Source organism: Anolis carolinensis, chromosome 3 (assembly GCF_035594765.1).
Source record: "Anolis carolinensis isolate JA03-04 chromosome 3, rAnoCar3.1.pri, whole genome shotgun sequence".
Taxonomy (NCBI): Eukaryota; Metazoa; Chordata; class Lepidosauria; order Squamata; family Dactyloidae; genus Anolis; species Anolis carolinensis.
In genome coordinates, this window is record NC_085843.1 from 11,669,940 (window position 1) to 11,689,002 (window position 19,063).

At 39.0% G+C, this 19,063-nt stretch overlaps 1 protein-coding gene and 1 pseudogene across 2 annotated transcripts in view; both read right to left on the minus strand.

Moving 5' to 3' along the window:
* The window catches only part of tenm4 (teneurin transmembrane protein 4), a 1,874,213-nt gene that overhangs the window by 1,320,727 nt on the left and 534,423 nt on the right, over positions 1–19,063 (minus strand). The gene's annotated exons all lie outside the window — the stretch shown is intronic.
* On the minus strand, positions 2,631–2,748 carry LOC134298117 (U2 spliceosomal RNA; annotated as a pseudogene).

Genomic DNA, 19,063 nt, shown 5'->3' on the forward strand with positions numbered 1-19,063 from the left:
TATCCCTAAACCTATCCCACATTCAGTCATGTTAAAGCAAAAAAAGGTATTTTTAAAAAAACAAACATACAAAACATGCCATTTTTAAAGTCACAGACACCCCCCCCCCACGTACACCCACCCACACCTCCCTAGTGAAATTAGTAAAATAAAAAAGACTATAAGGAAGATATTAACTAAGAAAATTTAATGATATAACATAGAAGAAAAAGATTGGAATTCTCAAAAAGTGATCCTAAGCAGCAACGGCACTAAGATAGAACACGGAGCTAGCTAGCACACAATTTTTCTCTCTCAAATAACAAAGGTAAACATAAAGGTTTCCCCTGATGTTAAGTCCAGTCATGTCTGACTCTGGGGGTTGGTGCTCATCTCCATTTCTAAGCCGAAGAGCCGGTGTTGTCTGTAGACACCTCCAAGGTCATGTGGCCGGCATGACTGCATGGAGCGCCGTTACCTTCCCGCCGGAGCGGTGCCTATTGATCTACTCACATTGGCATGTTTTCAAACTGCTAGGTTGGCAGAAGCTGGAGCTAACAGCGGGTGCTCACTCCACTCCTGGGATTTGAACCTGGAACCTTTCAAATACCAAGATGCCACAGAAAAAAGGAGGAATTCACCCTGGTATATATAAACCAACTTTGCCAAAAGACACATGATCTGCTTTCTTCTTCTGATTGGCTCTGGCAAGGCTAACAAGAGAAAAACCTGCACATGGCTACTGGCTATTCTTGTCAATCATGTCAAGCCCCCACATTGTCCTCTTTCCATAGGGACTGAAGACCTGGCTTTAGGAGCCCCCGTGGCATAGTTGGATTAAAGCCTTGTGACTTGAAGGTTGGGTTGCTTATCTGAAAGCTGCCAGGTTCAAATCCCACCCGGGGAGAGCGTGGATGAGCTCTCTTTATCAGCTCCAGCTCCATGTGAGGACATGAGAGAAGCCTCCCACAAGGATGATAAAAACATCAAAACATCTGGCGTCCCCTGGTCAACGTCCTTGCAGACGGCCAATTCTCTCACACTAGAAGTAACTTTCTCAAGTCCCTCCTGACACGATAAAAAAAAAAAACCTGGCTGTTCAAACAAGCTTTTAAGAATGCCTAGGCCCCAGTCAAACAGGTTTTTGAAAATATCTAGGACTCAGTTGACTAACATATTTTTTATGGAGCCTTGTACTTTATCCCATGTCCTTGTCCCATGGTCATAGTTTGGCACTTATCCCTTGCCCTTTGCCCTAGTGTTTCAGCCTGGCTACATTTACCACCTCTAATTGTTATTGGATTGATGAATGCTGTTTTAAATTGAGTTTTAAGTTGTGGTTTGATAGGCTTATTTGTTTTTTATTTTAGATGTACTTTTTGTTTTATGTTTTTAGACACTTTGTGCCAGGTGTAAGCCGTCCTGAGTTCCTTTGAGGAGATGGTGGTGGGATACAAGAATAAACTTATTAATATTATTATGGAGCAGCCAAATCTCCCAAATGTAGCTGGAAGATCAGACACCATATGGTCTGTTCCGGCTGAGCCTTCGGTCTCTTTTTGGCGGTCCTTCGATTATCTGTGATTTAATTTTTTTGGTAGTCATCAGGCATACCAGAATTTGGAAAAGTTCCTTTTCAGGGACTACCATTCATGGTTGGGATGAAATTCAAAGACATAACTTATTAGTCTGATATATCAGTATCTTGTACAACTTTGAAACTGAGCAGAATACATTGGTCACACAAGCTATTGTAGCATTAGTTTACTGATAAAATAGACAAATCATAGACATAAATTTATTCTACTAACTTTTTCAGTTAGTCTCAAAAGTGCAATAAAATCCCTTCGAACATGGTTTGGGATGTAAACCCTTGACTATTTTGTCTTTGCATGAAAGGATGAAGAACTATGCGAGTTTATTCCTTACTGTGGGAGAAAATGAATATTTCCCCACAATTTTCTCCCCATTATTTGAACAAACTGTAGATTTGTAAGGGAATGATTATGTGGAGAGAAACACAGGGGTTGGTTAACAAGAATACAAGGTGTACTTTTGGAATTATAACTGCTGGAGATTCATGTTTACTGTCATTAATGACTGAATGTAATTCTGACTAAAATTTCAAAGATGTTAGATATCAGAGCACTGAGGAATGATGCATCAAGCCCTACAAGGAATGGCTTAGGGAAGTTGAGGTGTTTAAACTTAGAGAAAACAAGATTGAGAGGGGATATATTAATACTTGAAGGGATATTACACAGGAGCTAGAGTGAACTGGGATTTATTATTATTATTATTATTATTATTATTATTATTATTATTATTATTATTGCTGCTGTTGAAAGTAGGACAGAAAATCATGGATTCAAATTACAAGAAGAGTTTCCACCTAAACATTAGAAAGAACATCCTGATGGTAAGAGCTGTTTGTCGGTGGAATATGCTGCCTAGGAGTGTGGTGTAGTAGTAGTAGTCATCATCATCATCATCATCATCATCATCCTTATTTATATTCCACCCTGTCTATACACAGGCGTTTGGAGAATATGGTATTGCGGGTGTTGACTTCAACAGTCTGAACAAGGACTATGGATTAATCAATAAGTATGGAATTAAGACTCAGAACTTTATACGTTTAATTTTAAAAAAAATGTTTTTATTAAATATAACATTTAATATATCGTCCTCAATTAGAGGACGTATCTGATATTAAACTGATAAGAACAGATATTACACTTGATCTTAGCCAAAAGGCTGAGAAGCGATGGCACATTATTTTTATGCTTTAAATCTGTTTATTGTCCTGTGTATTTTATTTTCTCATATGTTTTAATTGTTTTATAGTTGATGGGGTACGTCTTTTATGTTTCTATGCGGCATTGAATTTTTGCTGGAGTTTGTAAGCCTTCTTGAGTCCCCTGTGGTATAAATAAAATAAATAAATTTCCCTGTGGGGTCTAAGGGTGGTTTTCAACAAACAAAGGCAAACATTCAATGCTTTTGTTGAAGATACCAGATATTTGTCAAAGGAGTAGGGTACCTCAGAAGATGGTGAATTTCCATTATTTGATGGTTTTCAAGCACATATTTTTGTTGTACATTCCCACATGTGTAGGAGTTGGACTAAATGGCTCTTGTGCTCCCTTTCAGAAATATGGTTCTATACATTGAAATAACCTGTATATATAATATACAATGTGGTGTGTGTGTGTATGTGTGTGTATGTGTGTGTGTTAACAAATTTACATCTGAGTCGCTACCAACCGATTAACATGACATTTTACAAGTGGGAATCTATGAGGCTAAGAAATAAGTAAATAGCTTAAAATCATTCATGGTCGAGGACTTTGTTTGGTGTTTGGTTGCTAGGTTTTCCTGTTAACAATTTTTTTAAAGCCCTGATAGTTGAAGCTTCTCTAACATCTGGTTCAAATACTGTTTCAGTGCAGGTTTCATCCTCTCAGACATGAGACACAGACTAGGTGAAAGTGCTAAGCTAAAACTTGAATCAGCTGCTGATGGTTGCAAAAAAGGGGGTGGATGCAACTTTACTGCTACCTTTCCTAGCAGGTGCTTGAAATTAGAAGCATAGCAAAACTGTCAAGGCAGAAAGATTGACTGCCTGGAATTTGCAATGAAATTCTGTTCTAATCCCCTGCACTGATAAGAAGAAGGAATCGGGAAGACATAAAAGTTCTCTACCTAATGGAGTACATTATTTATTGCTAATATTTATTTCTGGTTTAAATGCCTGTATGATTTGCAATCCAGTGTGTGTGCCTATAGTGTGTTATGACTATGGAGACACTGCAGTGCATTATGGAAAACCTCTGGTGCTTGGCAAGGTTTAAAGCAGGGCTAGGAGACTTTCCAGGTCACAATGCATAGCCCTCTTCTCCGGGTGCAAGGGTGAGGCAGAGGAATTTCAGGGTGGCAGCTCTGCTCTGAAAGCGTGTGTGTATTTCTCATTTATTTGGCATTTTTAAATGAACAGTATTGAATGGTACTGAACGTTGTGGTTGAGACATGTTCTTATATACTTAGTTTCCTTACTGGAGTTATCTTTCATAACATCACCTTATGACATCACAAGTGGTCATTGCTAGGGCTCAGGTTGTGGACTCAAAATCTCAGGGCTTTGGAAAGTTCTGATAAGGAAATCCTTAAGGATGGGCAACTGGTAAGCAGTTGACCATGGGTTTCCTCACTTATCACTGGGGTTAGGTTCCAGGACCACCCGCAATAAGTGAAAATCCGTGAAGTAGGGACACTATATTTATTTTAATATTTATACATTATTTTAGTAGTTATACACTATTTTAAGTCTTTATCAACCAATCATGTGTTGATAAATCGCCTCCATCTCCTCCCGTTGCCGCTTGGGCTCCTTTTCTCTCCCTTTGGCTTCTCCTTCCTCCCTTCCTTAGGCTGTAAATTGTAATTTTTAATGATTTATAATAGTCTTTTAGAGTTTATTGAGAAACCGCAAAACTGTGAATCTGCAAAAAGTGAACCGCAAAGTAGTGAGGGAACACTGTACTTTTTTCAAACATGGATCGCCACTACTGGAGGCAATTCAGAGAAAATCAAACCTGATTTTCCTCTTCTTTTTTGTTTCATTGCAAAGAGCTTTGAGTAACACATACATACATTCATTCATATGATGTTTTTATTCAAAAACATAACTTTCTGTTCAAAAGTTCAAATCGACCGCATGCAAATTCTGAACAGAATACTTCCCAAACAGTAAAGATTCTCATCCTTTCAGGAGTCTCCTCATTAAGATTCTTCAACACTCAAAAGAATAAAAACAATAACAACAACAACAACCGACCACTCTACTCCAAAGGAGGAAGAGGCTGTGTTGGGAAGTAACACATTTGTAAACCATTTTTCAAATGTTTATTAGTATTCCTTCAATCCCTGGAAAGAGTAGCCAACTGCTGTTTGGCCATCACTGGCTAGCCAGTGGCAGAGGTGCCATCTCACTCAGTTGTCCCATCCTCCTGGTTATCATGTAGGAGTCAAGTGAGGAGGTTTACTCAGTTTTGACTCTGATCACCAGCAATGGACAACCCAACATTTTTCTGCCAACCTCTGCCACTTGGAATACACAATCCAAGCATTCCCAATAGGTGGCCACCTTGCCTCTATTTAATAAACCTCCAAAGAAAGAGACTCCTCCATACCCCAAGGCAGCCAATTTCACTGTTGAATAGTTCTTCGTGTCAAGACGTTCTTCTTAATAATTAGGGAGAAATTCATCTTCTGCTTTCAATTATTTATTTATTTATTTCTAACATTTATATCCCGCCCTTCTCACCCGAAGGGACTCAGGGCGGCTTACAGTAATGGCAGCAATTCGATGCCCGTGCAAAATCAGTATCAAAACAATGCATAAGACAATTAAAACTATCAAAAATACAATATAAATTATTTACAGTTTATTTACAGTATTTATATTCCGCCCTTCTCACCCCGAAGGGGACTCAGGGCAGATTACAATGAACACATATATGGCAAACATTCAATGCCAACAGACAAACAACATACAGTATAGACAGACACAGAGGCATTTAACATTTTTCCAGCTTCACGATTCCAGCCACAGGGTGAGCTGTTGCTTTACCATCCACTAGTGGCTGTACTTCCTCATTCCTTTCCTCGTGTTTTGCTGGCAGTTTTATGGTGTTGTAAATTAGTTAAATTAGCCTCCCGCATAAAGCGTACCTAAATTTCCCTACTTGACAGATGCAACTGTCTTTCGGGGCTGCATAGGTCAACAGCAAGCTGGGCTATTTAATGGTTGGGGGCTTAACCCGACCCGGGTTTTGAACTCATGACCTCTCGGTCAGTAGTGATTTATTGCAGCTGGTTACTAACCAGCTGCGCCACAGCCCAAATTTACAATATATAAATTTAAAACGTAAAAAAGCATGAGGTTATATTAAGATGGCGCCGAGGCAGGTCAGGCGGCTGCGGGCTCCGCATGGCAATTTGTAAAAAACTTTGCAAAACTTGCCTTCTCGCGGCTGTTGTCAACCTCCTCCACTAAACCAGGTGTAAACATGGGGTGATGGAGGTTACCTTGGGGTTTGGTTTTGGTGTGTGGGGTGAGAAGCGAGAAGTGAGAAGATAGCATGGAGGGGAGTGTGGAAGAAGAAAGAAAGAGTCTCTAGACCAGTGGTTCTCAAGTTGGGAGTCCCCAGATGTTTTTGGCCTTCAAGTCCCAGAAATCCTAACAGCTGGTAAACTGACTGGGATTTCTGGGAATTGTATGCCAAAAACTTCTGTGGACCCCAGGTTGAGAACCACTGCTTTAGAACCACTGCTCCCCACTCAATATGAGATACTTTCAAATACATTAGAGTCTCGCTTATCTAATGTAAACGGGCAAGTGTAATATCTGTTCTTATCAGTTTAATGTTGGATAAGCGAATATGTTGGATAATAAGGAGAGATTAAGGAAAAGCCTATTAAACATCAAATTAGGTTATGATTTTACAAATTAAGCACCAAAACATCATGTTATACAACAAATTTGACAGAAAAAGTCATTCAATACACAGTAATGCTATGTAGTAATTACTGTATTTACGAATTTAGCATCAAAATATCATGATGTATTGAAAACATTGACTACAAAAATGCGTTGGATAATCCAGAATGTTGGATAAGCGAGTGTTGGATAAGTGAGACTCTACTGTATTTAAATATGGTTACTATGCCCCCTCTTAATCTTCTTTTCTTCAAACTAAACATACCCAGCCCCCCAATCAGTTCCTCACATCACTTGGCTTCCTTTGATCTTTTTGATCACTCTTCTCTGGAAACTTTCCAGCTTTTCAGTATCCTTTTTGAATTGGGGTGCCCAGAACTTATCTTTTCTTCTTCAATGTAAACTGACACAGCTTTCTAATCCACTCCTCATAAAAAAAAAAATCATGGTTTCCATGCCTTTTACCATTTTGGTTGCCCTCCTCTTGATGTGTTCCAGTTTATCAACAGCTTACTTACATTGCTGTCCCCAGAAGTAGACACAATGTGAGGCCTTGACCAAAGCAAAATAGACTGAGACTATTACTCTTGGTCATCAATGCAGCCTAGGATCACGTTGGCTTTCTAGTTGCCACATTACAGCTTTATACATGTGCAGCATGTTGTCTCAGATTATTAGATCCCTTTCACATGTATTGCTGTCAAATCAAGTATTACCATCCTACATTTATGCATTGAAATTTTCTGTTTTCAGCTTGCCATCCAAAGTCATTTGCAAGACTGTTTTCTTCTTCTTTTTAGTCATGATGTTCCTCTGAATTTTGAGTGAATTCATCTGAGAACTGATGCTTTGTCAATTTTTAATAGTTGTAATTGCCTCATTAGCATCTCTGGAGCAATTCTTTTAACTTTTACTTTTCCCTCTAGAAAGAACTATCATTGACACTTGAAAATGTCATAGGGCTTTCTCAGTCTTTTGTCCATATAAACATATCATTTACAGCCTGCAGCACTGGCAAGTTCTCTTTCACTCACTTTTTCAACAATGCTCTTTGCTATTCCTTATTTGCATGCCTGGCTGCCTGAATCACATGTGGTTAAACCATTTCCATTCTTGTTATTCATTTGCCACCTTTTAAAACTCTCAATTCTGATTCCACTTTAACTGACATGGCTGCATCCCATGGAATTCTGGTGTTTATAATTTGGGGAAACATTATTGCTCTCTGGCTGAGGATTCTAAATATCTCTCCCATTTGACTGAATAAGTCAGGACTGATGGTAGAATTTAGATCTATATAAAATTGTTACACTTGTTTGACTCTGTTAATGTAGCCATGAACAGATTACATCTGTTGCAATGCATCCCAAAATTACAATTTCCTGTATAAATAACCATACATAAGTGGGTGCCAAATGGATAGAACTTACCCAAATCTACAAATTTCTTCATATAAAGGAATGATAGTGTCAGTCAGAATAAGAATCCAAGATTCAGCTGCACTCTGATCTGTTTTAATCAGCCTTATAGATTCAATAATAATAATAATAATAATAATAATAACAACAACAACAACAACAACAACAACAACAACAACAACCAGTACAGGTGGTCCCAGTGGTAATTGCCACACGGGGTGCTGTGCCAAAAGATCTCAGCCGGTATTTGGAAACAATAAACATTGTCAAAATTATGATTGGTCAACTGCAAAAGGCCACCCAACTGGGATCTGCGCGCATCATCCAAAAATACATTACACAGTCACACAAGTGTTCGACTTGTGATTTTGTGATAAGAAATCCAGCATATCTATCTTGTTTGCTGTGTCATACTATGTTGCTGTGTCAATAATAATAATAATACCAACAACAACAACTACTACTTTTAATTTTTTTTATCCCTCCTTCATCTCACCGAAGGGACTCAGGGAGGCTTACATATTGCACAAAGTGCCTAAAACAATGCACAAAATAAACACAGTATGATACAGAATAAAACCAGTAGTATATAGAACAACAATTTGAACTCAGAACAGTACCCAATAACCTATAGTGTCAGCTTGTTGTAAAAATATGGCTGACTATAAACAACAAGAAGAGGAAGGGATAGTGCAAGTTGTAGCTAAGGAACAAGGGCATGGGATGAAAGTGCTGTATCATAATTGCTTATGTCTTCCATGGCAAGATTGTTAAGCAATCTCGACAATTGTTTATGTCTTCCTGTGGCCTATGTTTGCTGTGCCCTTTTATTTGCGCTATGCTAGAAATGCTGCATGCAATATTGTGCGCCCAGGGTCAAAAGCCAGAAGTTATGGTTACATATACTGCCAGACTCAGAGAATATCCTCTTAAATAACAAACACTCCCTGGATACATTCTTTGCTGGTCACATAGACCTCAGATATGGATAACTATGTATGGTACGTAGCAATATCTATGTACCATGTAGATATTGCTCATGCACACTTTGTCATTGCCTGTGCAACTCTGAAGTTCAATAAAATACCGATGCTTGAAATAAACTTTATCTTTCTCAGCCAGTGCTGTGAGTAGGTTGGACCAAAAGCACTGCTAGGCTTCACAGATCCTTTAGCCAAAGATATTGTTTATTGTCTGTTTGCCCTTTCTACTCAGTTCAGGATTTATCCTAATTTTATGACCTACCTAAGGGGATACTATAGGACTGATATTTCAGTCCTACTCATTAATAGAACATAGGATTTTGAAGTGGATCATCCGTCTGTCTGTCTATCTATCTATCATCTATCTATCTATCTATCTATCTATCTATCTATCTATCTATCTATCATCTATCTAATAAAAATGAACATTGTATGTATATATGTATGTATGTATGTATGTGTGCATACATGTTTATATGTTTATATGAATGTGCATCTGATGTCCTATTGGCTCCCATTTCTAGCAATCACTGTGATGCCCACCAATGACAGATCTGGACCACATGGCCAGCAGAATATACTGGAGAAGGGGAATAGCCTGGCCTAATGTGAATTCTAGTGCACCCACACCCTCATACATTTTCTTAATGGGACCGTTCATAAAATCCCAAAACAATTACTTTTTCTATTAAATACTATTACAAATTACAAATATCAAAACTGGGCAATGCTGAGTACTTAAGCTAGTGTAAGATAAAGCACAAATAATGGATTTGTCTATTAGCATGAAAGTTTGATAATTTTTCCCCATAAGCTTTATAAAGATAAATTTGAGTCCATATATACTCAATCTTGTTTGTGGTGCTGAATTACAGTTATCACCTCTTTTTCCTGACTTCTTCCCCATGTTGGGAATACTCATATGTATAGAATTTGATCAGTGCTGATAGATAAAATGGGTGAGAATTTTGTTTGGCCCTTTAAAAAAAAGTATGAAGTTACACAAAACATTTGATAAAAGGAATGTTCCTAGAAAAAAAAAGCCTCACAGATTCACCAGTCTCTAATTGGAAGCTTCTGATTTGGGCAGTCGCTTCATCCAAATGATAGAAGATTGCAGATGACCACTCAGAGAACCACTGTTATAGGTAAGCAAATTCTCAATCAAAAGCTCTTCCTGGTTTCCTGAAGCAAAAGGGAAAACCACACTGATTTCTTTTCTGCTCTGTAACTGCAGTAAACCTTCCTGCTTCCTCATCCGCTTCATAGGAAATCTGCTACAAAACAGGAGCTTTTTTGTTGAATTTCAGGGCCAGAGAAGCAGATGGCGGCCTGCCTCAGGGGAGTGTGATTGCTCCATCAATGTTTAACAGTTACATAAATGATTAACCACTGCCAGAAGGGACATAAAGTTTCATCTATGCAGACGATCGTGCCATCACCGCTCAAGTAGGGAGCTTTGAAATGGTTGAACAGAAGCTCTCTGAAGCTTTTTTTGTTTGATTTTCAAGCAGAGCTTCTTGTAAGTCAGAGCATGGTCCAGAGTACCTAGGAGTCACTCTGGACCATGCTCTGGCTTACAAGAAGCACTGCTTGAATATGAAACAAAAAATAGGTGCTAGAAATAATATCATATGAAAGCTGACTAGCACAATCTGGGGATCACAACCAGACACAGTGAAGACATCTTCCCTTGCTCTTTGCTACTCTGCTGCTGAATACATTTGCCCAGATTAACGTCACCATGTTAAAACAATGGATGTGGTTCTTAATGCTGCATTATCACAGGATGTCTATGCCCCACGCCACTGGAGAAATTATAGTATTGAACCACTTGACATCCACTGGGAAGTAGCAGGAATAATGAAAGGACCAAGGCAATGACATCTCCAGCTCATCCCCTGTTTGGATATCAGCCAACACTTTAAATCAAGAAATAGTTTTCTAAGATCTATAGAGATACTCACAGGAACACCTCAGCAAGTGAAAGTCCAAAAGTGGCAGGTTAAAATCCAGAACCTCAAGCCATGGCTGATACCGAATGAGAGACTCCCTCCTGGGCACACAGAAGACTGGGTGACTTGGAAGGCACTGAACAGACTGTGCTCTGGCACCAAGAGATGCAGAGCCTATCTTAGGAAATGGGGCTACAAAGTGGAGTCTGCAACATGTGAGTGTGGAGGAGAACAAACCACAGACCACCAACTACAATGCAGTCTGAGCCTTGCCACATGCTCAATGGAGGACCTTCTTATAGGAACACTAGAGGCACTCCAAGTGGCCAGCTACTGGTCAAAGAACATTTAGTATAATGCAAAGTTTTTAAAACTTTGTTCATGTTTTAAATACATTACAACTGTATCCTGGTTCGCTTCTGACATGAAAAATAATTAAAATACCTTCCTGCTTAAATAAAGATAGCACTATTGAGGTAGTGTTAGAAGATATTTTTCTGCAGATGAAATTAGGAGCTACAGTCATTCAGAAGCCTCTGGCAATAAGGATCCAGTGGAAAGTACACATTAGCTGTTAATTTTAGCTGGTGCTAAAATTAAAGATTTGCTTTAGCTGTATCTATGTTGAATAATTCCTAATGACATTTTCCTGAGCATTTCCTGAACACCTAACAATGAAGATATTTCTTGCTCAATTTCTCCTTGCCCATCAAGATAACTTCACTTTCTATCACCAGTAGATAAAACTGTGGAGAATATTTATTATATTCATTTTAGCAACTTGCAAAGGGGGAGATCAATAATAAACGGGTTTATATCTAGGAGTCTTTAAGGAGAAAAGGCATTTCCTAGTTTGCAAACTGTTTGGGGAATGCACATGAGCACAGGAAGGGACTTTCAATAGACAGACTACACAATAGATAGATGTACACATGCAGTACATTGCTGGAATAAATGCAGGAGTCGACATATGAATGTGTATTGAGCACACCCAGATCTGTTAAGTAGAACAAGTGACATCAATCTACTGTTGTTAAATCAATGCCTGCTTTTTCAATGACTTGCCTGATGGATGCATGAAATCCACCAGTGTGAAACCTATTGTTAGTCTCAATTAAACGTGTCCCATTGAATTATTGGCTTGGACTCTTGTCTAACTCACCATTCAACAATAGAGTCAATGGACTCATCTACACCAAGAGGTTTAGCCTGGTGTAAGTATGTCCTGGTGTTTAGGTAGAATCATTTTTCCTGTAATTCGAATCTTAAAATTTCCTAGTCTCATAGAATCATAGAATCATAGTGTTGGAAGACACCTCATGGGCCATCCAGTCCAGCCCCTGTCAAGAAGCAGGAAAATCACATTCAAAGCATGTCCTAGATCAGTGGTTCTCAAACTAGGATTCCCAGATGTTTTTGGCCTACAACTCCCAGAAATCCAAGCCAGTTTACCAGCTGTTAGGATTTCTGCGATTTGAAGGCCAAAAACATCTGGGGACCCCACGTTGAGAAGCACTGTCCTAGATGCTATTGTTAGTCCCAACTAGCTTAGAGCCATTGAATCAGATGGATTTAGGAGCTGATTCCTCATTAACCAGTTGATTTTGCAGTCCTACTGTACTAGAGAAGGACCAACAGGATTCCAGCCAATATTTTTAGGATCCAGTCTGCTAAAACATAGCATTTCTAACAGACCTATGAAAGAGAATCAGGAGCTTTTGCACAAAAAACTAAGAAAGTATGACAGAATGTGCCTTCAGAATAAACAGTTGCCAACCTATTGACCAGGAAAAAAGATGAGGATTTGGGTGACGTTAAGGAGGGAGGAAAATATCTATGTATCCCTAAAGCTGTGGGCTCAGTATAAACTGCAAAGCAAACGGCATTGAGGATACAGGTTATCAGCAAGGAGCTTCAGAAAAAAAATCAATGAATGCAATAGTTCAGCTCCAATTACAACGCAATACAAGGCATGAGATAAGCCTGAGCTTTAGTGCTTCATCCAATTTGACTCACCTCAATGCTGAGAGACAGAGAAGAAACACTGCACAAAGCACCCAAAACACAAGACGTGGAGTACAATATTATTCTTTTTCTCTCTTTCTCCAATGAGGTGCATGTCAGCTAACTGAGATATGATGATAATCTGTTGTTGGTAAAGAGAGTAAATGGTTTGAACACACACTGGGTAGGGGACAAAGGTGAATCAATTTCAAAATGAGAAGGGCCAAACTTGGTAGATATGGTGAAAGTAAGAAGATGTGGCACTGTTGAAGCTTGGCACAATATAATATGAGGTGATGGTGGTCCTATTGTTTGGGCAAAGGGGCATTCTCTGCCTAATTAATGGGGGAGTGGTGGTGGTGATTTACAAAGTATAGTTATGCCACACAGCCTCTGAGGATGCTTGCCATAGATATGGGCGAAACGTCAGGAGAGAATACTTCTGGAACATGGCCACACAGCCTGAAAGACATACAACAACCCTGTGATCCCGGCCATGAAAGCCTTCGACAACACAAAGTATAGTTAAAATTTGCAAAAGAGGGTAGTAAACTGGAGCCAAGATGTTGGTCCCTCTCATACTAGGTATGTTTTGGTGAGAATATAGCCTTCTAGGTTGCCAGGTTGTGGAATTTGCTTCCATCAAAGGTTTGGTAGGTGTCCCCACTAATTTCGTTCTGCTGGCAGCAAAAACCTTTTTATATAGGCAGGGCTTTAGCTTATAATTCATATGATGGGTCGGGCTTTTAATGGCACTTGGCTATGCTTCAAATGTGCTTTGTCTTCTTTTAACTTTCTGCTTTTAATCAATGTGTTCAATTGACTTTTAAATTTTTGTACAAAAGTTGTTTGTTGATCTATGCCTTTGAGACATTTTGATTGGCAACCCCAAGATAGTTTTATCATGGGATTTTCTTGGAAAGATTTCTTCAGAGAGGAGTTGTTTTTGCCTTCTTTTAAGGCTGTGGACCTCATCACATTGATAAAGGACACAGTGATTCACCAGCCTCGGTGGCAAATCGGCAGGACACTAGGGCAGTCCTGGTACTTGTGCCCCATCTCGGCTGCAGCGATGCTTCCCTAGCACACGTTAGGAAGCATTGTTGTGTGGCTTCCCCCCTCAATGGTTCTGTTGTTTTAAATGGAACACGGGAAGCCTCCTGTGTTCTGGGCACAGCTTCATAGGATGTTTGTGCCCCAGTTGAGCCATAGAGCCCCATTGGAAGTGAACCTGCATTGTCTGATGGGTGGCCTGGGGCTCCGTGGCTCAACTGGGGTGAAAGCATCCTATGATGCTGCCAAGACTCATTTGAAGACTGGAAAGAGTACATGTAAAAAAAAAGTATCTTTGAAGTGGGAATGACACCAACAAGAAAAAAATTGTTTAAAATGGTACTGACATTAAACAAAAAATGTAAGGAAAAGGTAGTTTAAAATGGCATTGATATTTTTTTAAAAAAAAATGTGTAAAGAAATAAGAATTTCCTGAAAAATATACACAAAAATATAAAAACCTTTTTAATGCAAATTGAGGAAAAATACACAATGAAGGCAGACATTACAGGAAGGGAGTGATAATGGACCATGAAAGACTATTCATATTCTTCAAAAAATGGGCAAATATAGGGGGGGGGGATTTTCAGGATGACGAGAAACCTAGGCTAACAAATGTTATTGCAGTTTGAGACTTATTCAGCAAACCAATTTCATGTTAAATATTTTGTAAATTCCATGTTAAGAAATGCTGCTTTTCCCCAAAATTAATCTTTGACAAAGTTTTACTAAATAGTTTCCATTAAAAACTACACAATTTTCAAAAATATTCTCATAGTGGGGAGAAAATTGCTAAAAAATACTCATTGAATCAAACAAGTGAAGAATTGCATTCCTACAGGGAACAAAGGAAAACTTGGCTGCAGTTATGTTCAATAATATCATCTCATTCATAATCTCACTTCTGCTTATTTCAGGAAATTGCCATCTTTTTCTGTGGCTTTCCAACTATCTGTTCTAGGTGTGCCTTTTCTTAGTTCTTTTCTCTGAGTCCATGGCCAGAATCTTGACTTTGAAAATTGTCCTATGGAAGCAGTTGGTAAATTTTGTCCAATGTGAATGTTTTCATTTAGATTTAGATGAAAGTAACAAAAGTAAACTTGCATGTGTGATGGGAGATGACAGCCAATTTTAAGAAGTGTAGATTAGTGAAGAAACAGTACAGAAATGGTTTCCTGGGGAACTCATATGGAAGCAATGCAAATGAAAAACAGAAAGATCTGCCCTTCCCTACTTGTGTCCTACTTCTAAGGCTTTGAGTCTTTTTCAGTTAATTTACCTCTCGAAGTTGTAAACTAGAGGATAAAATAAGAATTGAGATATTACCTCAGGTTTTCAGATCCCATCAAAAAGCCTGTTTGCCACACCCTATCTCTAAGCAGAGCTATTCCTGTACCCTTCTAATTTCTTTGCCTTTTGCTACACATGCCATGAGTAATATTCTCACTTCATGACCTTCCTTCCTTATTCTTACAGAACAGTCAAGCAGAGGTTCAGGAAAGGTGACTCCTCATGTTCATGTAATTCAGATCCAAAATGAGTTAATCTACTTTCTAAAAGCAAACGTAACCACTGGTGACCTGAACTGCTGAGCACAGTGGGGCATTAGCGTATTGGCTTTGAGACCGGTGACCTTTTGTACATCTCACTTCTTTGAGAGATAATACTGTTGCATAGGCATAATATTGATTTAACCTTAGGAATGTGATGACACTCAATGGATACTTGTATGTCTTATGTGCATTGCTATAACCAGCTTTTCTTTTTTAAAAAATGCTTAGGGACTTCAAAATAATCCATAACCTTAAAGATTCTCCTCTGCAGTAAAGGTGTCGCTCCAATATTCCTGCCTTTAAAATATAAATAGTAGCTTCCAAACCAAATATGCATAATAGGCAGGAAGATACACAGGGAAGTATAAATTCAGCATTTAGTAAGAAGATGATGGGCAATTGTGAGATAGGAAGGGCTTAATCTTTGTCTCTTTGTCTCACTACCGTAGAATAGAAGATAATAACTTAAATTGTACATTGTACAATTACATTAAATGCTTTCCCCCAGCACACATCACAAAAACAACACACCCATCATTCCACATTCCAACCACCATTGCATAGCACCCAATGCCACGTGTAGGTCCCAGATGCACACAAATTGCACAACTTTTGCCCATGGCTTTCCACACTATCTCTGTTATATAAGTACAGCTTTTCCTAGACCCTTTCTCTGCGATTTTATGGCTAGATTCTTGTAAATTATTCTATGGAAGCAATTGGGATGGTGTCCGCAGATTCAGTTCTCCAAATGTTAGCTCAGGTAGATGTGAGGGTCAGGAGTTCTGCTTACTATCAACTTCGACTGATATGCTGGCTTCTCCCTTTCCTAGATTTGGAGGATCTGAAGGTGATAGTGCACATACTTGTAACCTCTAGGATGGACTTCTGCAATGTGTTCTACATCGGGCTAACTTTGTACCAAGTTCGGAAACTTCAGCTGGTTCAAAATATGGCAGCCAGACTGGTTACAGGAACATCTCAGCATGAACATAATACACCTATCCTAAAGTCACTCCACTGGCTGCCAATTACGTTCCAGGCAAATAATAAGGTGTTGGTTTTGACCAGGCTGTGGCGCAGCTGGTTAGTAGCCAGCTGCAATAAATCACTACTGACCGAGAGGTCATGAGTTCGAACCAGCCCGGGTCCGAGTGAGCTCCCGACCATTTAATAGTCTAGCTTGCTGCTGACCTATGCAGCAGAAAGACAATTGCATCTGTCAAGTAGGAATTTAGGTACAGCTTATGTAGGGAGGCTAATTTAACTAATTTACGATGCCATAAAATCTCCAGCAGCTTGCAGAAGAATTGGGAAGTATTCCATCAAGGACTCGGTGTCACAAGTGGATGGTGAAGCGGTAGCTCCCCCTGTGGCCGGAATCGAGCATACCCTCATGAAGCCAGAATCTGGAACGTTAAATGGCCTCTGTGTCTGTCTATATGTGTTTGTCATATGTCATATGTCTAATGGCATTGAATGTTTGCCATATATATGTGCATTGTGATCCGCCCTGAGTCCCACTCAGGGTGAGAAGGACAAAATGTAAATATTGTAAATAAATAAATAAAAGCCCTATGTGGTTTGGGTCCAGGTTATCTACAGCATCACCTTTTCCTGTACAATCCGCCTCGAACACTGAGGTCCTCTGGGGGGCAGTTACTCCAACCAGCCAGAATCCGAGTGGTGACCACCACCCAGAGGACCTTTTCATTGCCTGCCCCATGACTGTGGAATGACCTGCCAGTAGAGCTTCAACAGCTGTCGGAATTTAAGATACAAGTGAAGACCTATTTCTCCCAGCAGACCTACCCAGACAGTTTTAATGATGATTTTAAAACTCCACTCTATGCCTAATTTGTTTTGTGTATTTTAATATGTATTTTATGCAAATATATTTTAATATAAGTATTTTACAAAATGTTTGTTTATGTTTTAGTAATGCTGCAACCCACTTTGAGCCATGAGGAGAGGCGAGCAAGAAGTAAAACTATTATTATTAAAACTATTACAGTAGAGTCTCACTTATCCAACATAAACGGGCCGGCAGAACATTGGATAAGCGAATATGTTGAATAATAAGGAGGGATGAAGGAAAAGCCTATTAAACATCAAATTAGGTTATGATTTTACAAATTAAGCATCAAAACATCATGTTCTACAACAAATTTGATAGAAAAAGTAGTTCAATACACAGTAATGCTATGTAGTAATTACTGTATTTACGAATTTAGCACCAAAATATCACGATGTATTGAAAACATTGACTACAAAAATGTGTTGGATAATCCAGAATGTTGGATAAATGAGTGTTGGATAAGCGAGACTCTACTGTATTATTAATGAGCCAATAGATGTCCATGGAAACCCATTCCTTTCAATTAGGATGAAGAAAAAGGTAGCAATGGATTTTTTCCAGCACTCATCATGCAACCAAAGTAGAAGGAAAACCATTGTGTTTTCTTGGGAAATATCTGATTTCCCACCCTTTTAAACCAAGCCAAAAGGCTTAACAAAATCACCTGTTTAAACAAAGATCACAATACTTAAGACCAGGGACTTAATTATTGAGATCTTTGGTTATTCTCTAATCTAGCAGAGTTTGTATTGGCAAGAGAGGGGGTAAAGAATACACACTGAAAGAAAATGATCATCTGGGTAATGATTGGAAAGACAGAAAGAATTTAAAAGAATGGTTTTTTTTAGCGCTGTGAAAAGTCTTGAAAAATCTAGTACAATGTTAACCAAAGAGACAGCTTTTTGTTTGTTTGTTTCTTGAATTTATTTAATTTGCCGGACTTAAATTAAAACAATTTTTCATGCTCTGCTGTCTCCTTGTATAAAACGTTATGTGTTACTCTGTGTATATTTAACACTTAGTGTTGCTATTTTGCTTATTAAAAGTTGACTGATTTAAGCTTTTTCCTTTATAGCTCCCTTGTCAGTCCAGCTGCATATCCTAAGGGGAAGTTCAAATCCAATTGTGGCATTATTAGTAAGTTAGTTAAGAGATTTTCCTTGCAACAAATTAAAAAGATGTGCAAAGCTTGTTTACAAAATGTTTGTGGGGCAGACTGGGAAACATTCCAATCTTTTCATAAAGAGATTTAAATTGGAAAATTTGTACAAATGCATCCAGGCATTAAGACCCTCGGTAACTTAATTTCTTAAAAACATAATTAACATATTCTGAATTATCAGAAGTGGCAAAGGAATGATCTGTACATTGGAGTAGGCAACCTGTGCCCCTAGGACTGCCTTGAGTTGTTCTTGGAGATTCTCTCCATCCATCATGATGTCAGAGCCAAAATTTGAAGCCTAGGAATGTCCCTATGTCATGTCACAGGATGCCAGCCTTCAGGCTGTTACGTGGATAATATTACAAGAGGGACCCCTTGGTGATATTATTGATTTGCCTTCAGCTGGCAGGCAAAACCTAAGGTGCAGAGAGGGGGGTATTGAAGTCCCCCATGAAGGAGGCCAGATTTGGTGAGGCCAGTTGGCTTCACCAGCTCCAATCACACGAGCTGCTGGCTATTTATAAGGCTGCTCCACCCCTCTGGTGTCCTCTTTGCTTCAGCGTGAACCACCAAACCACCCTATGGACAGTGTGAGT